The following is a 20,434-nucleotide window of genomic DNA, read 5'->3' as shown; positions in this document are numbered from 1 at the left end:
CTCTTTACTGATCCCCCTCAAACCTGAATCCTGTTCTTAGTTCTTCTCAACCTGGATTCTATCCTCCTGCTTCCGGAGGGGAATGCCCTTACATGCCAGTGAACGTAGAACTCTAGTGGACAAGCTGGAAGAGGCTGTCCTGCCTTCCGTCTTGTTTCCATCTCGGTGCTGATGGAGAAAGGACAGTGAAACAGACATCTGAAGGATCAGAATTGAGCTTGCTGAAGGGATTCTTGCATGTGGCACACCTACTCCTGCATGTATGATGGTGTTAGGTTCCCCCTGAAATGGCTACTGTATTAAAACATAGAGGAGTTTGTGTTTCCAGTGTGAGTCCCCAGCCTGACTATGAGAGGGTGAGAACACGAGCATGGTGTCTTCTGTTTGGACATGGAGGTCAAGAGCATTACTCACAGATTAATGACGTCTAGTGACCAACTCTCTCCTGTGCCCTCTGAGGACTTTTGCATTTCTCCATGTCACCCTTAATTACACAGCTGCTTTACAGTAGAGCATGTGTCATGTTGTGTCCACGTTGCTAGCTCAGCCTGTGAAGCATTTTGTTGTATGTGTATGGGAGCGTCGACTGGAGCCCTGGGACCTATGTAGACGATGTGGGAGTGGGTGTGCAAGTTTCTAGTCCCAGCACTGGGGAGGCAAAGACAAGTGGATTCCTGGAGCTTGATGGCCAGCCAGCTTAACCTGCTTGGTAAGCTCCATGCTAGTAAGAGATTCTCTTTCACAAAACAAGGTAGATGGGTCTAGAGATGGTCCAGCAATTAAGGTATCATTCTGTTCTTGCAGGTGGACCTTCCACCAACCTTTCGCAGCTCACAATCACCTGTAATTCCAGTTCCAGGGGATCTGATGTCCTCCCAGACATCCACTAACCTTTGTACTCATGTGCATGTACTCTCATACAGACATGCATGCACACAAATTAGATTAAATAATCAGTCCTGTACATAAACTTCTTAATCACATATACATATTTGGAACCATAAATTCATTTAGAAACACCTCTTTGTTCTACTTCCATATGAAGCAATTTAATTGTGGGCCTTATCTATAAAGCCAGACATTTTTTCAACTTTTGAACGACTTTGCCAGTCATACAAGCCACATTCCAGAGCACATCAGCTTAGTGCCCATCTGAATTGCTGGAGGTACGATGTTTAATGCTATTAAGAAAACTTTTTCCCAATCCACAAGTGCCTGTCCCTTTATTTATCCCTAAGATGTGCTACTCCCTCCCACAATTAGCACAGGCACAAGTTCTAGGAGACGTGGTCAGTGAGGGGTCACTCTATAACATTATGCTAAAATATGTCACTAATAATTTTTTCACCATGCCTACACTGAGTATATTTTCATGCATCATGCAGCTTAACCACTGACTGAGTTGCATTTGAAAGACTCTTTAAAGATCCCTTTTTTATTTATAGTACCATCAAGCACTTGTGGCTTTAAAAGTCATACTCTCAGAAATAATTAGTAGGTAAACTTATTTTCTTTCCTAATGAAAAATAAGCACTACAGATAGGTAACTTTTATAAATATTTGAACCCTAATGGAGATGGTTTCAAGGTAATACACTTTCCATAAACAGGATTATGTTGGTCAAAATGGAATGCTAAAGAGAGCAAGAAATCACATGATTATCTTTACAAGATCTTAAAACATTAAGGAGATGAAGGTTTTTATGATGGTTGCATGCAGGAAATAAAATCCTTATGTTACCTTATCTCTGACTGGGGTGTGTAGTAGCAAATGAACTTGTCTTGGGAGGGAAATGTAAGTGCCTCAATGCATTAAAACCCTTTAACCCGATCATGATAACAAGATGAGTCTCCTGGATGTCTGAGAACTGTGTAACAGAAAGCGTGACAGATTTTCCCCCTCCTCTATGATGTTAAAAGCTGAGTCCTAATCAGACTCACTAAACTACAGCTCTTCAAGGAGTCTCCACAGAAACAAATAGAGATAATACCCATTTCACGTCTCGACCTGGGAATCCCTAGGTGATTTACCAACATGAACTGATCAGCTCTCCCAACACTTCTGGAGATGACATTAATATCTTTGAACTCATCGCATAAATGGAGTCTGTGTTTTTCAGGAAATTCAAATGTCTTGACTATGATTAAATTCGGAGTGAAGAGAGAAGTTAAAGCAAAGGCAATCCTTGTCTGAAATATAGTAAGGTGTCTGGATCTACACAAGAATGTCTTTTCTGGGGACTGTAAAGTAGGGAGTTGAAAGGGTGCCTTGGCTTTGCTTATGCAAGCATATTAAATAGGATCCCACTAGAGAAAAATCATTAGACCTCCCCCACGTGACTCTTTAAAGTGCTTCGTTTGATTTAGTGTGTAATAAGACAATGAGCTTGAAATAATGCTGCCTGCTTCATGTCACCCAGGCAAGGAGTCACAGCTTGTGGCTTTGAAGAGAATGAGCTCCCACTAACAGACCAATCTCCGATGCTGTCCTAGGAATAGTTCTCACTTTGGGGGACTTCCAGTGAATGATTTCCCACTCCCATGTAACTCAGCTTCTAGTAACCTCACACCAAGAGCCTCTACTGTCCCCCACTGAAACCAGGATACACTTTACCTGGGTCTTTCCCACAAGGGTGGGTGCTGGGTGGAGAGGAAAAGACTTCACAGAAGGAGACTTGCGTCTTGTGGGAGGCAAAGGGACCCTGTGCTATTCATTTTATCATTGCTTACCATTCCTTAAGTATGTGGGTGTGGAGGTTTTTTAAAACTCATCTGGTCTGGCATGTGAAGCAATACAAATACCACTTGCATGTTGAAAAGATAGATGGGGGTTGAGGAGATGGCCTTGCTAATAAGAGCCTGCATCATAAGCATGAGAACCTGCGTTTGTTGCCTTAGAACTGGTGTGAAAAGAAACTAGGTGCTGTGATATACTTAGCAGTCACTGGCCAGCCAGCCTAGCCCACTTGGCAAGTTCCGAACCATAGAGAGTTCCTATCTTGGGAAAAACAAGTTGGCTGGTACCAGAGGAGCAGCACTCACACACATTTTCCTCTGGCCTCCAAATGTAAACACACACACACACACACACACACACACACACACACACACACACACTGGTAGCATCTTCATAAGCTCTTGTCTCTGAAGACTGTTGTGTTTCAGAATCAAAGTAGTTCCATGTTTGTCAGGAACAGCCAGGTTTAATTTTTATGTAATTTTGAATGTGGATAGCAGTAGAAAAAATCTGGGGAGAAGTTTCTATTACATCTAGTGATGGTATCCAGGCCACCTGCTTCCTTCTAGTGGCTATCCTTTCCCCTGAACAATTTTCTGGCATTTTCTGGTCATTTTCCTTCTTTGCTTTGTGTTTGTCTATATATAAGATTGAAGACACAGTCATTGTGAGCAACCTTAAGAACTATATACCAGCCTCTCTTGATTTCTGGGCCCACCACTTTTGATAAAATAGACTGACATTTTAATGATCAGTTTCCTAGCATGGGGGTGGGCATTCCTCCTCTTCTGTATATTTGTCATGTTTAAAAGGAACCCTAGTTTCCACAATGCTACAATGAGCAAATCATGTGGCCTCATATACAGGCGATATGTGGTAGTATAAGTAGCTGTTGCATGCCTTTTCCTGGGGAAACATGAAAAAATGAATGCATGTCTATCCATTCCAGATAGGGCACAAGTGAGTAGACCAGAGATGCACTTCTGCTCAAGTCTAGCTTGGTGAACCGGAGTGACTCCAGCCTACCCCAGCTTTGGTAATGACTCCTCAGGACATATCACTTAAGTCTCCCTACAGTTCACAGACAGATCCTGCAGAGTCTTCTCTCACTCAAGATTATATTGCCTGCTCATCTGACCCCGTGGAGGGACCTCATATGTCTCTTAAGTTTCCTTGATCTTACAAGTTTCCCATCTTCCTCCAGGAGGGAATGTTGGAAGAAAACAGCCACATTCCAGTGAGACTGCTTCACACAGGTTTTGATTTCTGGGAAGCCCAAGAATTCCCAGGGGTCAAGTGAGGGTTTAGGAAAACAACACAGAAAACTCACTCTGAGTTACCCAAACTGCCCACTAATCACTAAGCTGGTAGGCACGTTTCATTAACCACTCTTTTCAACCACATTTCTTAATAAAGAACAGCCAAAGTGTGGGTGAAAGACACAATGTACATACCTGGTGGGGACAGGAGGGATGGAAAAAAATCTGGTCACCCTACTTTCTTAACCTAAGATGCTTATTAGGAATATCTTTTTCAATGTATGCATGTTCAAGAATTGAGGTTTTGCCAAGTTCTGGACTAGATGGTGATGATGGTAGTGCAGTATTGTGAATGCACTTGGGGCATTGGACTGTGCTCTTACAGTGGCTATGATGAAGCTGGGGAGACAGCTTGTCACATAAGCAGGAGGACCTGAGCTTGATTCCCAGCACCCACATGAAAAGCCAGGCACAGTGGCATCCACTTGGAATCCCAGCGCTGGAGAGACAGAGTTGGGTCAGCCAACCTGAACAAATCAGCAAGCCCCAGCTGTCAATGGGTGCACGTGTGCATGTGTGCACATGCACACACACGCGCGCGCATGCACACACACACACACACACAATGGAAAGAGCGAAAAATTGTTAACATATTAAGTTTGATGTGTGTGTACTACATGATTTTTTTAACGGTTTATATAAAGGATTCCTGTGGGTTTGCTGAAAGTACCTTGTCATGTCATCTACCTATCTGTGTACATTTTCTAGTTGACTAATTTTATCCACTTATTTATTTGTTTGTGCATGTACATGTATGTGGAGGCCAAATTTAAACCTTGGCTGTCATCTTTCAGAAGTCGTCCACCTTGTTTTTCAAACAGCCTTTCACTGCTTAAAACATCCCAAGTAGACTATGCTGGCTGACCAAGTAGCCCCCAAGGGTCCATCCACCTTGTTCCTGCCTCCCTAGCATAAGTATTATACGTGTGTGCTGCCATGCCTGGCTTGTATTGTGTTGGTTCAGGGGATTGAACTTAGGTCCTTGTGCTTGTAAGACAAGCATTGTATCTATTGGGGTTAGTTCAGATGAAAGCCACATGAACAAGAATTGCCACCCAGAAGAGTTGTGGGATTCTTGACATGTTTTTGTTTGTTTGTTTTCTTGTTTGTTTTTGAATAAGGAAGATGGAAAGGGTCGAATGCTGGGGGGACAGTGTGATGCAAAGCCTGACCTGTGCTGTGAATGGCCAGTTCTCCATCATTGCTTTTGTATCACGAGTCTGGAGACATGCTGAACTTGGGGGCTTCTGAAATAAAGGATCAAGTCATAGAGGATACTACTCACCACATGAGGAAACTATGCACTGTATGAGGGGACTGTGTGCTACATGATGTGAGGGAACTGTGCACCATGTGAGAGGACTGAGTACTGGATTAAGAAATGAAGAGTAACCACACGTCGGTGGCACACGCTTTTAATCCCAGCACTCAGGAGGCAGAGACAGGCGGATCTCTGTGAGTTTCAAGCCATCCTGGCCTACAGAATGAGTTCCAGGAAAGGCTGCAAAGAAATACAGAGAAACCGTGTCTTAAAAAACAGAAGAAGAAGAAGAAGAGGAGGAGGAGGAGGAGGAGGAAGGAGAGAGGAAAGGGAAGGAGAGAGGAAAAGAAAGGAAGAGAAAGGAAAGGGAGTCAGCAAGGTAGCTTAGCAGGTAGAAGAGCTTTCAGACTGCAAGCTGATGGCCTGAAACTCATGGTAGAAGAAGAGAATGGACTCCCCAAACATGTCTTCTTACCTTCACATGTGTGCCATGTTACATGTATGTCCATACTCACACTTCAACCATGCACAATAATAATAAATATAATATAACATAAAAAGAAATGTGGATCCCATATTGGTACAGGCTAGACCATATTCCTAGGAGCCTAATGGTTCCTCATTGCCTCCAGCATCCCAGGGGTTGCCTTCTGAAGTACTGGGATACTGAATGAGGAGGTGAGGAGACAACAGTTTAGACAGAATCAATGCCACAATTTTACCTCCCTTGTATTAGATGTCTACAAAGGATTTTGTTTAAAGCTAGGTTCTGGGTTCAAACAAAATCATATATTTGCAAGTCAGTTCTGTTGGTGATGAAGACTCTTTCCAAATTGTTACCATGAGGTGCAATCAGATTTTGTCTTAAAAGTCAACTTCTAGAGATGGGAAGGTGGCTCAGTTGGCATGTGCTTGCCGTACACGCATGAGGGCCTGAGTTTGTATCCCTAGTGCTCGTGTAAGAAGCTACACATGGTGATATGTGTACCTATCTGGGTACACTAGCTTCTGGGAGGTAGAAACAGGAGGATCCATGGAGCCTACTGGCCAGATAGTCTAGCTCAATGAGTGAGCTACAAGTTCTGTGAGAGACTCTGTCTCAAAAACTAAGGTAAAGCACAAATAGAGAGAGACACTTGACATTGACTCCTGGCCTCCTCATGAATACATGCACATGTAGACATCCATGCACCACACACACACACACACACACACACACACAGTGAGATCAATATTCTGTGTTCAAAGTAATGGCTACATTTTATTTCACAGTACTTTGCATGATAAGCCTTCAAAGAAATATGCAGTTGTATGATAGGAGTATGATATGGATATTTAGTAAAATTTATCAAAAGGGTTAATTCCAATATTATTATTGCCTTAACTCGAAATGAAATAGTCAGTATATAAACTATATAACTATATAACTTGCCTCAATCTCTTTTTTTCCCTTGCATAAAAAGGGACTAGAATAGCTTCTCTCTGACTCTCCTGTCCATTTTTGAGACATCAGATCTTATAAGTTACTGTCCTGGACTTGGCTGACAACTCCAGCTCTACATGCAGTATTGAAACTTCATGGAAAACAACAGTTAATTGTACTTTTTTAAATGTTTCAGATGATATTCTGGGCAAGTTTTGTTTCTGCGTGGCCCATAGCCAGAACCCTACTGTTTTTCAATTTGTTTAAGTGTAACAGCTTAGACAGCATATGTACATGTTCAGTTGAAGATAAAGGATATCACTATTTTTAGCCTATTACAAAGAAAACCACATTTTCTCTTAAATGTCTTGATCTAAAGTAATTTGAACACCATTTCTGTACAAATCATGTTCATGAGATTGGCTGTCAAGTGCAGTTTTTTAAAGGAGTTCTCTTGAGGAACCAATGGGACTCTGCAAAGTTAGATACGCTCTGAGCTGTAATGGTTGAAGATGTCAGTTTTTAAACAGCACTTTAAGAAGCAGTTAACTTAAAAGTACAGCAATTCTGAGTGCAGTGACAATGGTTTTGAAGAGGAAAGTTTTGATACACTGGGGGGGAAAGTTGACAGATCCACTACAATTAGGGGACAAACAGGCACAACTCCCATGTGTGAAAACTTTTCTCCTTCAACCAACTTCCAAGACTGTCCCAAGTGAACCTCCAGCAAACCCTCCCTCCTTGCTGCCTGCTAAGTCTGTTACACAGAAATTCATCCACTTGCCTTATTTGGTAAATCATAGACGATAATCAACCACATCCCTCCATTCCATCACACCACCACTCCATCTAACACGCCCGCTGCATCTAACAACGCCCACTGCATCTAACACGCCTACTCCATCACACACCCCCACCCAACTCCATCACATATCCTCCCCATTCCACCACACCCCTCCATTCCATGTTTGAAGGAAGAAGCTGGACCTCTGAAAGGACAGAGATTTTCCCTCAGTTTAGGGTAGTTCACTTGTGTGTGTGTGTGTGTGTGTGTGTGTGTGTGTGTGTGTGTGTGTTTGCATGCATGTACACCTATATATTTGTTGGATTTCGCCAATTTGAAAGAAGAGTAACAGGTGACTTGACTCCCTTTTTGGTATCTAATGCCACTGCTGATACATTGGGCCAGTTTTAACTTTATATTGGATAAAGGTTTGGTAGCAGGCCTCTTGCTTTGGAAAATGAGATATATAAGGGGGAAATTTTGCCTTACTCTATTCTAGAACCTATGCCTTAAGTACTAGGGATTTTGGCCTTGTATCTTTTAGTCTTGCCGTTTTCCCATTAATCAAGCTTCATAATGATATGTAGACATTGGAGCGACTCATAAACAAGTGCAGTGATGGCTTCCTCAGTGTTTGTTATTTTATACCATGATATTTCATGACCTACTGCCCCAGTATTAGCATATATAAAAAAGAGTTACCCCTATGTCTATCCCATTATGTTATGGGAGTGATGCTGTGTTTTCCTGAATTCAGATTTTTCCCTTGAAGCCCAGTGCTAGGCATCACTAGTGAGTCCTGTAATGATAGGAGGAAATGACAGACACTTACAGGCTACCTCCTGCTAAGCTGGATGGTCCCAAGGTGCTGTGCATTTACTGGGTTTATGGTATTTTTTCATTTACAATGGGTTTATCAGGATGTAGCACCATTGTAAACAAAAGAGTATGCCTATCTTCCCAGCCCCTTTCCACAGAGTGGATACTGGGTGGATGATGTGATGTTGCTGTTCTCTTTATGAATCTTGGTGACAAATTGTGTGACCACACATGGAAGGATTGTACATGAGTCTATCATGTGCCACATTCGGGTTATATAGCCATCTGGGCTGTTGCTCACTCAGGCTCTCTGTTTGCTTCTTCATCTGTTACAGGAAAATAGTAAGCCTATATTTACAAGGTTTGGAGGCAAACTGAATAAGATCTAATAAAGTAACTTCAAGTTTTGTGGGCTTTCAAAAACAAAACTTACAAAGACTAAGGTGTCTCTGTATGTAGATAGTTTTCAACAAAGATGGCATCTCTGTCTAGTTGGTTTTTGGTAGCATGAAAGGGCTTGCCTTTCAGAGAGATAGCAAGCTCTGATGACGGACTTCTCTGGGTTCTGATTCTCCACCTTGCTGCATATTAAGGGCATCCACCCAGAGATTTTTCACAATCCCATGGTGTGAGCTGTACCATTTTCTCAACCTCTCCTGCGGACTACACTTTCAGCCAGGGTTGTGTACTGATGTTTGAGAGTGTGGATAAAACCTGGAATTCTGTAGTCTAGACTTCATTTTATCTTTCTTAAACAGACTTAGGCATCATGTTATGATTTATTTTATTTCTTTTTTTCATACATGATTTTGTATGAATATGATCACTGAGTTTTCTCTCAAGAGTCAGTTTTTTTTTTTGGTTTTTTACGAGACAGGGTTTCTCTGTATTGTTTTGGAGGCTGTCGGTCCAGCCTGGCCTCGAACTCACAGAGATCTGCCTGCCTCTGCCTCCCGAGTGCTGGGATTAAAGGCGTGCGCCACCACCGCCTGGCTTCAAGAGTCAGTTTTAATGGATAAGAATGAATGAGAAAGTGCATGCAAGTCTCAAGATGTCTAAGGTGGGGCAGGGGTTGTTCATCGAAGGGGATTGAAATCTAGGAAACAAAGAAAGTTCAAAGTGCATGTTGGTTTTGGAAATACATTTTTTCAATGGACCACTCAAGTGCTGGTTGGCTGCTCTGAAAGCTCATGGCTGGAGGGTCATGGTTCTAGAAAATAGGCTAGAGCTTCAAAATGTGAGATGATAAAAATAACATTTATATACTCACCATATGCTAAAGACAGTCACTCTACATCCAGACCTGAGTTAATTAAAGATAATTTGCTACACATATACATGAGTATTTGTGTAATTGTGTATATAAATATATCCATGTTTGTGTATGTGTGTACATACACATACAAAGGTTTTTCTCAAGAGCCAGGACTACAAACACTCACTATGCTAATTTGCTCTTACCTCTTCTTACCAAATGGAGCTGAGCCACTTGAAAAGGACACATGGTATACACATGCAAAAAGAAGTCAGGGCCTTACTTCATGCCATATACAAGAAAATACAAAGTAGATCAGTGATTTAAATGTAAGAGCTCAGACTGTAAAGACCATTACAAGGGCATGGAGATAATTTGTGAGCTTGGATTTGGCATTAGATTTTTTAAGATGCTTTGCACGAGAATCAAAAGTACAAATAAATTTTATTACATCAAAATCAATTCAAAGGAAAAAGTCAAAAAAACAACACACAGACTGGAAGAAAATATGTACAAAGCATATAATGCTTGATAAAAATTGAGTTCGTAGAATACAGGGAAAACTCCTACAACTCAGAAATTAATCAATAAATAAACCAATATAAAAATGGGCAAAAGCATCCAATGGACAGTTTTTAAAGTAGACACACAAATGGCCCAGAAGTACATGAAAAGCCACTAGGTATTTTTAATATTGGGGCTAAGTGAAAATCAAACCAGAGTTTCACACTCAGTAGGGTGGTGATGATAAGAAATTCAGTAAGAAGCAAGCATGTAGACCAGGTGGAATCTTTAGTCTTAGGTGTCTTATGTAGTACAGTTTGGTTTTGCACTTGCTAAGTAGCTGAAGATGGTCTTGAACTTCTGATCGTCTTACTTCTATCTGCCAAATGCTGATTAGAGTTATGTGCCAGGGCCTTGTGTGTGCTAGGCAAGCACTCTACCAACTGAGCTAATACCCTCAACCTTGATAGGACACTCAGTGGTTGCTATCAGGACGCTAATGCTTTAGAGTGGGGGTCACAGAGTCTCAGTTCTCAGCACCTTGAAGGGGACCTCTGAGCCCACAGCCCAGTCTCAGAGCAGAAGCAACCTGTGTTAATCAGTCTCTCCACTTTCTCTCTCTTTCTTTTTTTCTGCTGGGGTCAGCAGGAATGGAAATCTATTTTTTTTCTTTTTAGATCAGTCTTATTATGATTATGATTATGCTGAGAGACCCGCAGGAGAGAAATGCTGCAATCGGAATTAAAAATAGCATCTTCTGCCCTCCCACACACACTTGAGTGCTTGGAATGTCTTTTCTAAGCGCACACTTTCTGCCTGGCTGCATAAAAGGAACTGTCACTTCGTTTCCATAACGAAGCCATTCCCGGGAGAATTCCATTGTTTTAGCAATAGAATTTTTGTAAAAGGCCTCTTATTTTGCCTGAAAAAGGTAACAAAAATGAACTTTTGAGAGCTCGTTCGACAAAACAATTAGGGAGAGAGAGATTCTTTCCTTTCTTGATACAGGAAGCGTGGTAAGCGAGAGACTCCCCTGAGTCTTGATACTAGGATAAACTCTTGAACGTGGAAGATGAAGGCAGAGGGAGAACCCCCATTAGTCATTTTTGTGATACAAACAGAGGCTATACCCCTGCTTGAGAACATGTTCTAAAAACAGCTGGTGGTAAACAGATATCACTTGTTTTAAAGGGTTTTTAATTCTTTTATTTATTTTAATTTTAGGATATTTTTTTGAAACAAGGTTGTATGTAACTTAGGCTGGTCTCAAATTCACTATGTAGCCAATGGCCTTGAACTCTGGGTCCTCGTGCCTATACCTCCTAAGTGCTGCTGCAATTAAGGACTACACCATCACACTCTACTTTAAACGGGAAATGGGAAACCTGTAGAAGGCTCATTGTGGAAAGAAATTCCTTGGAATTTTTAATGAACCAGGATTAACAGACTCTGAAGACAAATTACATCTGCAACTTATCAGGGTCCTTGGCCCCAAAAGTAGTAGCTGGAATACTACAGCACTTAGAACATAGCATCTTGCTTGCATGGTGGTGTGTAATGGTCTGAAAATGGTCTATGAATGTGTGTGCTCACACTCAGAAGCCCGCCCCCATGCTCCTTCCAGTCCTCCCCACAATGAATATTTGGTCCAAATATGGTGTCAAGCTTTCAAGTCCACATTCATAGAAAGGATAACTGCATCCCTTAGTACTTTACCTGGCACCTAAGAAGCCACATCAAAGTCCTCCTGCCTTTGGTATTTCAACAGGTAATCCTGAGGCTTGGTGCCAAGTAGCATTCCTGGTACCTGGTGTTCACAGCTAAGCCCACTGAAATCTCAGTTTTTAAGCCAGAATCATTTTCTTAAGCCTCTTCTAAAGGGCAAGAAGTTTTGAATGCTGTCTTTGTCTTCCAATATTTAACTTTTTATTGCATCAGAAAGTTATTGAAGCAAGGAGACGGCTGCCTGGCGTGGGTAAAGAAAGAGGTTAAGGGACTGGGCTCTTAGCTCGGTTTGTGAAGTGAATGCTTCACTAATGTGCATCAAGCTCTGGGTTTGACCCTCAGCACTGTATAAAACCAGGACCAGTGGCTCGTAAACCCCATAATACTTAGAAGTAGAGACAAGAGGATCAAGAGTTCAAAATCACCCTGGGCTACATAGCAAGTTACAGGTATGCTTGGGCTACCTGAGACCCAAAACTTTTAAATTAAAACAAGTGAATAAAACTGCCATTCAGGGAAAAGGTGTGTTGTGACTCATGGCATCTAGAAAGGGTATGTGTAACCCAGAGGACAGGACACAGGGATCTGTAAGACTTCTAATTCATTGTCTCTTGGACCATAGTACCACCTTCTGTAGGATCTAAGCAATCCACATGAGACCAGAAGTGATAGAAATAAGCCCAGAGGTAAATTTTCAGCAAGAAACACAAGCTATCCTATCCTTAAAATAATTCCTCAGAGTATGAACTTAAAGCCAATCAGATGTCCTGCTTTGTCCATTGAATTTATTTCTTGGTTTCATTTTATTCTTGTCACACAGACCTGTTTTTCTCTGGATGTGTCATTGTATTTCCTAGCAAACTTCGCATCACACCACTGGGGAGTCACAGTCAAAATTTGTGTGTACACATGCACACACTCACACACATGCACACCCACAGAGCCTGTACCACATGAGGAAAGCCTCACCTTCATGTGATGAAGTGTACTAACAATAAGAAATGGTGGCACACCAGGCGTTGGTGACGCACGCCTTTAATCCCAGCACTCAGGAGGCAGAGGCAGGCAGATCTCTGTGAGTTCAAGGCCAGCCTGGTCTACAAATTGAGTTCCAGGACAGCCTCCAAAACAACACAGAGAAACCCTGTCTCGAAAAACCAAAAAAAAAAAATGGTGGCACAGATCAATGTGAATGAAAGTTGTTTTCAATCTTAGATCAGAGGAATTTTTATTTACCATATTTATGTCCTTGATTTCATATCCTTTGGACAGACACTGACTTTAGCACTGAGTCCTCCAATACCCCACATGCATCCAAGGGTGGTCAGTCTGGAAGAAGCCTCATAATAGATGTTTCATGCAGGTTGTCAACTGTTGGTTATGTGGGGAGCATGTGATCTGCTGGATAAATCTTGGTCCTTCAGGATTTCTTGAGCCGCTCATCTCAACCAATCCATCTGTGCCTTCCCTCCAGCTCTCCTTGCTTCCCTTTGTGAGCTAGTGGAGACCCAGGCCTGCCTCTCTGAGCTGTTTCACATAGCTTCCATTCCACTGGAGCCCTGGAAGCCCTAGCCACTTCCTCATCCTCAGAAGTCAGCTTCAGTCCCTTGTTGGAAGGAAAGACTCTCACGGAACATTTCATTCATTGCCTTGTAAAATAGTTTCTCTCCAAGTCTCTTGGAGAGAATGCTCTCATATGATTATCAATGAGGGAGGGGATTGGAGGTCATGACAATTAGAAGGCAATAGAAACATGTAAGCATTGTAAACACGTCTTTTGGAGTTCAAAAGTAAAGTACCGCACATGTAATGAGTTAGTCAAAAGGAATTTATGTTTTATTTGTATGTGTTTATTTTATTTTATTTTAAAAACAGAGTCCTACTGTATCTCTCTGGCTAGCCTGGTACTTGGTATATAGACCAGGCTGGCATGGGACTCTCAGCAATCCTCCTACTTCCATTTCCTGAGTGCTGACATTGCAGGAATATACCAACATGCCCAGTTAGTCAGCAGGAATTTATCAAGGACTTTGCATTTACAAAAGCCCCCCCCCAGAGGCTAGTGAGATGTCTCAGCAGTAAAGAGTGCATTTCTCTTGTGGAGGACCACGGGTCAGTTTCTAGCACTAAAGTCTGGCAGCTCACAACCTCCTGTAACTCCAGCTTTAGGAGGTCTGATGCCCTCTCCTGTCCTGCAGAGGCAATTGCAATTATTCACACATATCCATGCGCAGACACAAATTATACACATCATTTAAAAGAAAATTTCTTTAAAAATTAAAGGCACTCAGAGGCTTATGAAAAGCAGACAGGTGTAGACTCTTGTTCATGGAAGTTACTACAATTTACACAGAAGACGTCAACTATTTCAGGAGAAGGAATAAAATGGTGACTGCCTCCAAGGAAAAGAAATGAAAGCTTCAGGAATTCTTGTGTAAAAACATAGCACTTCTGATAGAGAAGTCATAGCATAGGAGGATGAAGGGAAGCATGGGGCAGGCTGGGCTTGGTAGGAATGGATGTCTTGCAGTTCGATGTGCAGAATAGCGCGGAGGACTCTCAGAAAGGAAGTCAGTGTCTCCCTGTGGTTAACCCAGTGCACATTCCCTGGGCTATAGCTGTTTCAGCAGCAGAACCTTCTATAGCATGTGCAAACCTCTAGGTCCTGTCCCTAGCACCACCCAGAGAAAGGAAAACAAAAAACAAATCTTACTGAAGAACTAGGAAACCAAGTTGGATAAGCCAGCTTATAAAAGTCCTAAACACAGCAGGTAGGATGGACCAGTTGGTAAAGACTCTTGCCAGCAAGCCCAGGTCCTGATTTCCATTCCTGGGACCAGTCTGGCAGAATAAGAAAACTAGCACCTGAGAGTTGTCCTCTGAGTGACACAGATACACACATTCTGTGGCACCTAGGTACTCACATGTACATACAAAATAAATGATTTTAAAATCCTTAGATATCAGATAAAGAACTTGGGCTAGTCTTGATGGCTCATAGCTGGAATCCTAGTGTTAGGAGACTGAGGCAGGAGGATTGCTGTCATATGCTGATCCCTACATCTACTGGAAATCTTCATTTGATGGGCACAGTTTAAGACAGATTCCCACACCATGGCCCAGTCTGGCCTCAAAAATTCATATCACATTGCAGCTGCAGTGCCTAATGACTACTTCAGGTAGTTTGAAACCATGAGAGTAACTCAGTTTGGCTAGAGAATATTGAAGGCGTACAGTTTGATGAGAACTTCTATGAGGAGAGGAGTCAAGACTAGCATGGTGGCTGTGGGAATAGAGTGGGCACAGACTTAGGAATTGACAGCGTACAGGCTGTGGGAGAAAGAAAAGAAAACAGTGCCATTGGAATGAATTAGAAACTTAATAGGAACTGGTTTGGGGATAAGTGGAAAGTTTTGAAGCCAAATTGGCTTGCCCCGTACATGTCCAATTGGGAGAGATGCCAGTTTCTAGCACACAGGTTTACAAACTGAATGGAATATAAGGAAAGCATTATGGGAAAAGAAATGAGCTTATAGCCAGGTGTGGTGGTTTGAATAAGAATGCCCCCTCCCCACAAGCTCATGTATTTGAATGCTTAGTCACCAGGGAGTGGCACTATTTGAAAGGATTAGAAGGATTTGTAGGTGTGGTCTTGTTGGAGGAAGTCATTGGGGGTGGGCTTTGAAGTTTCAAAAGTCCATGCCAGGCCCAGTCTCTCTCTCTGTCTCTGTCTCTCTGTCTCTGTCTCTGTCTCTCCTCTCTCTCTCTCTCTCTCTCTCCCTCTCTCCCTCTCTCCCTCTCTCTGTCTCAGGATGTAGCTCCTAGTTACTGTTCCATTACCTAACTGCATGCTACTATGCTCTCCACCATGATGATTTGGACTAATGGAAGCTATAAATAAGTCCCCAATTAAACACTTTCTTTCATAAGAGCTGCCTTGGTCGTGGTGTCTCTTCACAGCAATGGAACAGTTGACGAAGACGCTAGGGGAGAAGATGTGTAGACTAGGATAAGAGTAAAATGCAGGAAAGGAAAATAAACTCAAAAGGAGGAGTAACCGAATGTTAGAAATGCTAGGAGCTGGGCATGGTGGTGCATGCCTTTAGTCCCAACACTCAGGACGCTGAGGCAGAAGGATTACTGTGGGCTCCAGGCCAGACTAAGCTATTTAATGACCAGGCCATCAGTGCTATATAGCAAGACCCTGTCTTTAAATAAGCAAAACAAACCTCCAGTGTGATGCTGACTCAGAGAAATCAGAAGCATTAGACAAACAAAAGCTGAAGCACTCACTAGGCATGGTGGCACGTTCCTGTAATCCCAGCATATGGAAGGTGGAGGCGGGAAGGTCAGGCGTTCAAGCCCAAGCTGGGCTACTTAAGACACTGTCTCATTTAAAAACACATGCAAGCACAAGCATAAGCACACGCACACACATGCACGCATGCATGCAAAAACACTTCGAAGTCACTTGTGCAAAATTCAGAATCTATTGTAACACGTGTATTAATTTCTATGACTACACACAGTTCACAAGAGGATAATGACTTAAAACCTGTTTCTTATGCAGCACATTCTGTCTTTTACTCATCCATGGCTTCCCTAGTTCCCCTGCTCCAGTTTTCTCAAGTCTAAGATCTCAGTGTTGCCTGAGCTGCTTTCCCACCTGAAGCCCAGGGTCCTCTCTGAAGCTCATGTGACTATTTGTAGAAATCACTTCCTGGGGGTCTTTAAGCTCCACACCCCATTCCATTGCTGGCAGTGCAACGGGTGCCATTCTTGGCTTCCTGGGGTCTCCAGAGTTCCATCTCATGTGGCTTGCTCCTTCCAACATGTGTGTTCACATGTTGAACCCTGTCCCTTTGAATGGCCTACTCAGTCAGGTCTAACCCACCATCTGTAACCCCTCTAGTTTAAGGTTAGTGGTTTGGGGTCTGAATCGGATGTAAAATACCTTCACAGCATCCAGATCAGGAGAAATGTTCCATTGAATTCCTAAGAGGAGATGGGTAGGTAGGGACAGGCCAGTTGTGGGGAACCGCAGGGAGTCACATGTGGCATGCCATAACTGAAAGCTCCAGGGATAAATCTACCTTCAGGTGAAGGATGGGTGATTATATGGGAGAGGTAGGGAAGGAGTAGAGGGTGGGAGTGGAGGGGATGCTAGTCTATCAAATAGCAAAAAGAAAATTGAAGGAAGCCCTAGTGAACTGTACTGGGTGTTAGAACAGAAACTAGTTGGGATGATGACCTAGGAAAGGTCACTGCATTTGTTAGGCAGACACGTTGGTGACCTCTGAAAGAGAAAAAGACTTGGTGGGAATCAGACTTCCAGGCTTTAAGATACTGGTGTTGAAATGGTGACAGGAGATTTGCACTGCGTTTTCACCTGTCCCCTGGTAAATCAGATGAAGGTGCAAGCCTTTTGGAAAGCTTCCAGGACACTGTGGATGTATTCCAGGAAATATAAATGACAGTATGCTTATAGGCTGGGGGAAAGTGTTTGTAGTCCAAAAGGAAAGAAAAGGGGATGAGTCAGAGTTGGCCTCAGTGAGATCTGGAGCCCTCAGGAGGCTGAGGTAAGAGCTCAAGTGGAGGAAGATCAAGAAAAGTTTCCCCAGATTTTATGCATACATTTAACAATGCATTGGGTTTGTTTTGTTTGTTTTCTTCATTGTTGGCATCTAGTTGACTATGTGTTACCTCCCAGGCTAACCATCTTAGAGTAGGATTCATTCACTTCCATCTGGTTGTGTTAGTGAAAGGAAAACCTTCAGAGGGGCGGTTCTCAGAGTGTGACCCCCAGGATAGCTGCATCAGTCTCACCTGGGGACTCATGAGGACCACAGGTTCTCCTGCTCCCACACAAACTTTCCCAGTCAGCAGTTCTCAGGATGGCTTCCAGCTGTCTGGTGTAGGTTCCAGGTTGAGGCCCATCCCCTCAGGGATCTCCACATCTACTCTAGAATCAAGGATGCAGGCTCCTGCTGGCAGGAAGGTGGAGCGACCGTGTAGATATTGGGAGGGAACTAGCAGCTGTTCAGAGGCCACTGATGAATAAAAAGAAATGGATTCGAAGGCCTGGAAGGAGAAGGCGGAGTGCAACTGTTCTCAGTCCTGTGGAAGACGTTCAATGAGATGGGAAGCCTCGGAGCTCCAAGCTCTTGCATGGCAGAGAAAGGTGAAGGCACTGGGAGCTGGGGTGGTGGCTCAGTCAGTGAAATAAGGACGAGGACACACATTCAATCTCCAGAGCAAACCATGAAAAGGGCTCGGTACGGCAGGCATGCGGTTGTCCATTTTTAATCCCAGCACTGAGGAGGGAGATGCAGGCGAAATCTCTGTAAATTCAAGGTCAGCCAGAGCAACACAGTGAGAGCCTGTTTCTAAGACAGACAGAGAGACAGATAGGTAGGTAGATAGATAGATAGATAGATAGATAGATAGATAGATAGATAAATGGCTGAGTTTGTAGTCCCAAACATTGGGAGTCTGAGACAGGTATATATCTCTAGGGCCAGGTGGCCAAGCAGTCTAGCCTACTTGGTGAGTTCCAGGCCACTGAAAGACCTTGTAAAAGCAAAACAAAAAACGACACCCCAAAAGTTGTCCTCTGGCCTCTCCACACATGCATGCATTAAAGTGCACCTACACTTAAGGGAGGATGGGGGAAGAGCTCTCGGGAGAGAAGGGATTAAATTATAGCTACAGAGAGGTGAGTGATTCACAGTAAGGGTTAAGTTCTTCTCCATCAGGCTTGGGTCATTTCTTCTCCATTCGAGCTCTTCCCACTAGACGCTATTAGGAGCTTGCATAAGAAGGCCACAGCAAGGTCTCCCTCATCAAGAAGCTTATGAAGTCTCTGAGCCTTCAAGACTTCAATAAATCCGATAGAGGATAAAAAAGACACTATAACAGAGTGCTGACTTGAAAGTGACCTTGGGTCAGAGTGTGCAGTAGAGACTGTAAGTGCTTTGGGCATTCAAGGGGGAGGGAAGAGCTGGCATGGTGTCCCTTTGTCCTGTGGCTGGAGGATGGGATAGTCGGTCAGCCTGGCTTACGTCCCAGAGTCTCACTGCGAGATGCTGGGCAAGTGGGCAGCAAAGAGTCTTGTCTGTTGCATTCTTTCTCATCTTTCTGGGTTAGCTAAGGTTTATCATAACTATCAGGGTGAAATACATTCTGTGACCTGCAGGTGAGCTATTACTGTATTTCTGTTTTTCTAAGGAGCTAGTATGGGGGGTGTCACATTTTATCCTGGCTGTATTAAATGGCAAGAGGCTCAGGGCTCAGCTGGCCAAATTTGTTTCAGACAGGATTTCAGACTGACTCCATTGATACAGAAAACACAAGTGAGCCTGCCTGGGGATACCGTCAGTTTGAGCAATGCAAAACACTGATGTATTTTTCTTTAATGAAAGAATTAATTTGAATGGTAGGAGCAGGAAAAAGTGGAGACACAGCTTTCCTAATGCTTGCTTCCTTCTATGCATGTGTCCCTCCTCTCTAAGGTAGGTAAATAGAGTCCAGACTTACGAATCAGGAGAGAGGTGGTAGGCACTGTTGGAGTGGGCCATAAATGCTGTTTAAGTACAGGAGAAGTGCCATTTTTAAAAAATTTACAAACACACCCACATATGTGAGTATATATATGTTTATGTGTATATAGAATATGTGTATGTGCGTGTGTGCATGCGTGCGTGAGTGTGTGTGTGTGTGTGTGTGTGTGTGCCTGTAGTCAAGGAGAAGCCAGAAATTTGAAACCTAAAGCAAAATGATTTTTGTCATCCCTTCCCCCAGAAATTTGCATGTAACTGGTTTGAGCTCTTTAATGTGGTTTTCATTTTTGTTGTTTAGTTAGGATTCGTTTTGTTTCCAAGATTGGATCTCACTTTACGGGCCCAGCCTGACCTGCAATTCTAACACTTACCATGTAGCCCAGGCTGGCCTGGGACTCATGATCCTCCTACGATTGTCCTCCCAAGTTCTGAGATTGCATACATGCATCATTGTGCAGGCTTAGCTCCTTTAAGTGGATTTGCTTCAGCTGGGACATGCATGTGACAAGACAGCTTTCCAGTCCCCTACTGTGATGGGGTGACCTTTGGAACTTTAGGAAACAAGGACCTGCCTTCTTTCCTGTCACATCTCAAACAATAGTGACATGCAATGGGTCTCCCTGACAAAAATTTCTGGTGCTTGTTAACTAAGGCGATGTAGTAGTCAGAGAGAAGAATGACTCCTTTGAAGTTGCTGGAGACCCAAAGGACTGCCTCTAAACAGAGTAAGGAAATTAGTTGCACAGCCCTAGATCACTGATGCTCAGCCTGTTTTCAGGCCAGGGCTCTGCCACCGAGCTGCACCTCCAGCCTTGCCTGTGCTAAATTCCATCTTTGGCTTCTCCACAGTCTTCCTGGGCCGAGCATTCCCAATCACAGTGTCTAATATCCCTTTGTGATTTTTATCTGGTTCATGAATTACCACATGTTTTAAAAAACACATTAGTGCAATTCCCTAAGGTTCTGAGCCTGTTGGGGAGAGGAGGGCAGGCCCCTTACCTCTCTTCTTCACTGTTCTGGCCCTGGTTGGGTGTAGTGGCATGAAGTGA

General features: G+C 43.1%; 1 protein-coding gene across 13 annotated transcripts in view; it reads left to right on the top strand.

Annotated features, from left to right (window-relative positions):
• Atxn1 (ataxin 1) overlaps window positions 1–20,434 on the top strand; it is a 395,773-nt gene that overhangs the window by 230,384 nt on the left and 144,955 nt on the right. The window contains exon 1 of one of the 13 annotated variants that reach the window (XM_021224955.2): window positions 17,020–18,007. The exons of the other annotated variants lie outside the window; for them this stretch is intronic. The gene's annotated coding sequence lies outside the window, so the exon portion shown is untranslated. Of the gene's footprint in view, window positions 1–17,019; window positions 18,008–20,434 lie in introns of those variants that run through there. 13 annotated transcript variants of the gene reach the window in all.

Source organism: Mesocricetus auratus, unplaced genomic scaffold, assembly GCF_017639785.1.
Source record: "Mesocricetus auratus isolate SY011 unplaced genomic scaffold, BCM_Maur_2.0 Super-Scaffold_100013, whole genome shotgun sequence".
Classification (NCBI taxonomy): domain Eukaryota; kingdom Metazoa; phylum Chordata; class Mammalia; order Rodentia; family Cricetidae; genus Mesocricetus; species Mesocricetus auratus.
Note: the sequence above shows the minus strand (reverse complement) of the source record. Positions and strands in the feature narration are given on the sequence as shown.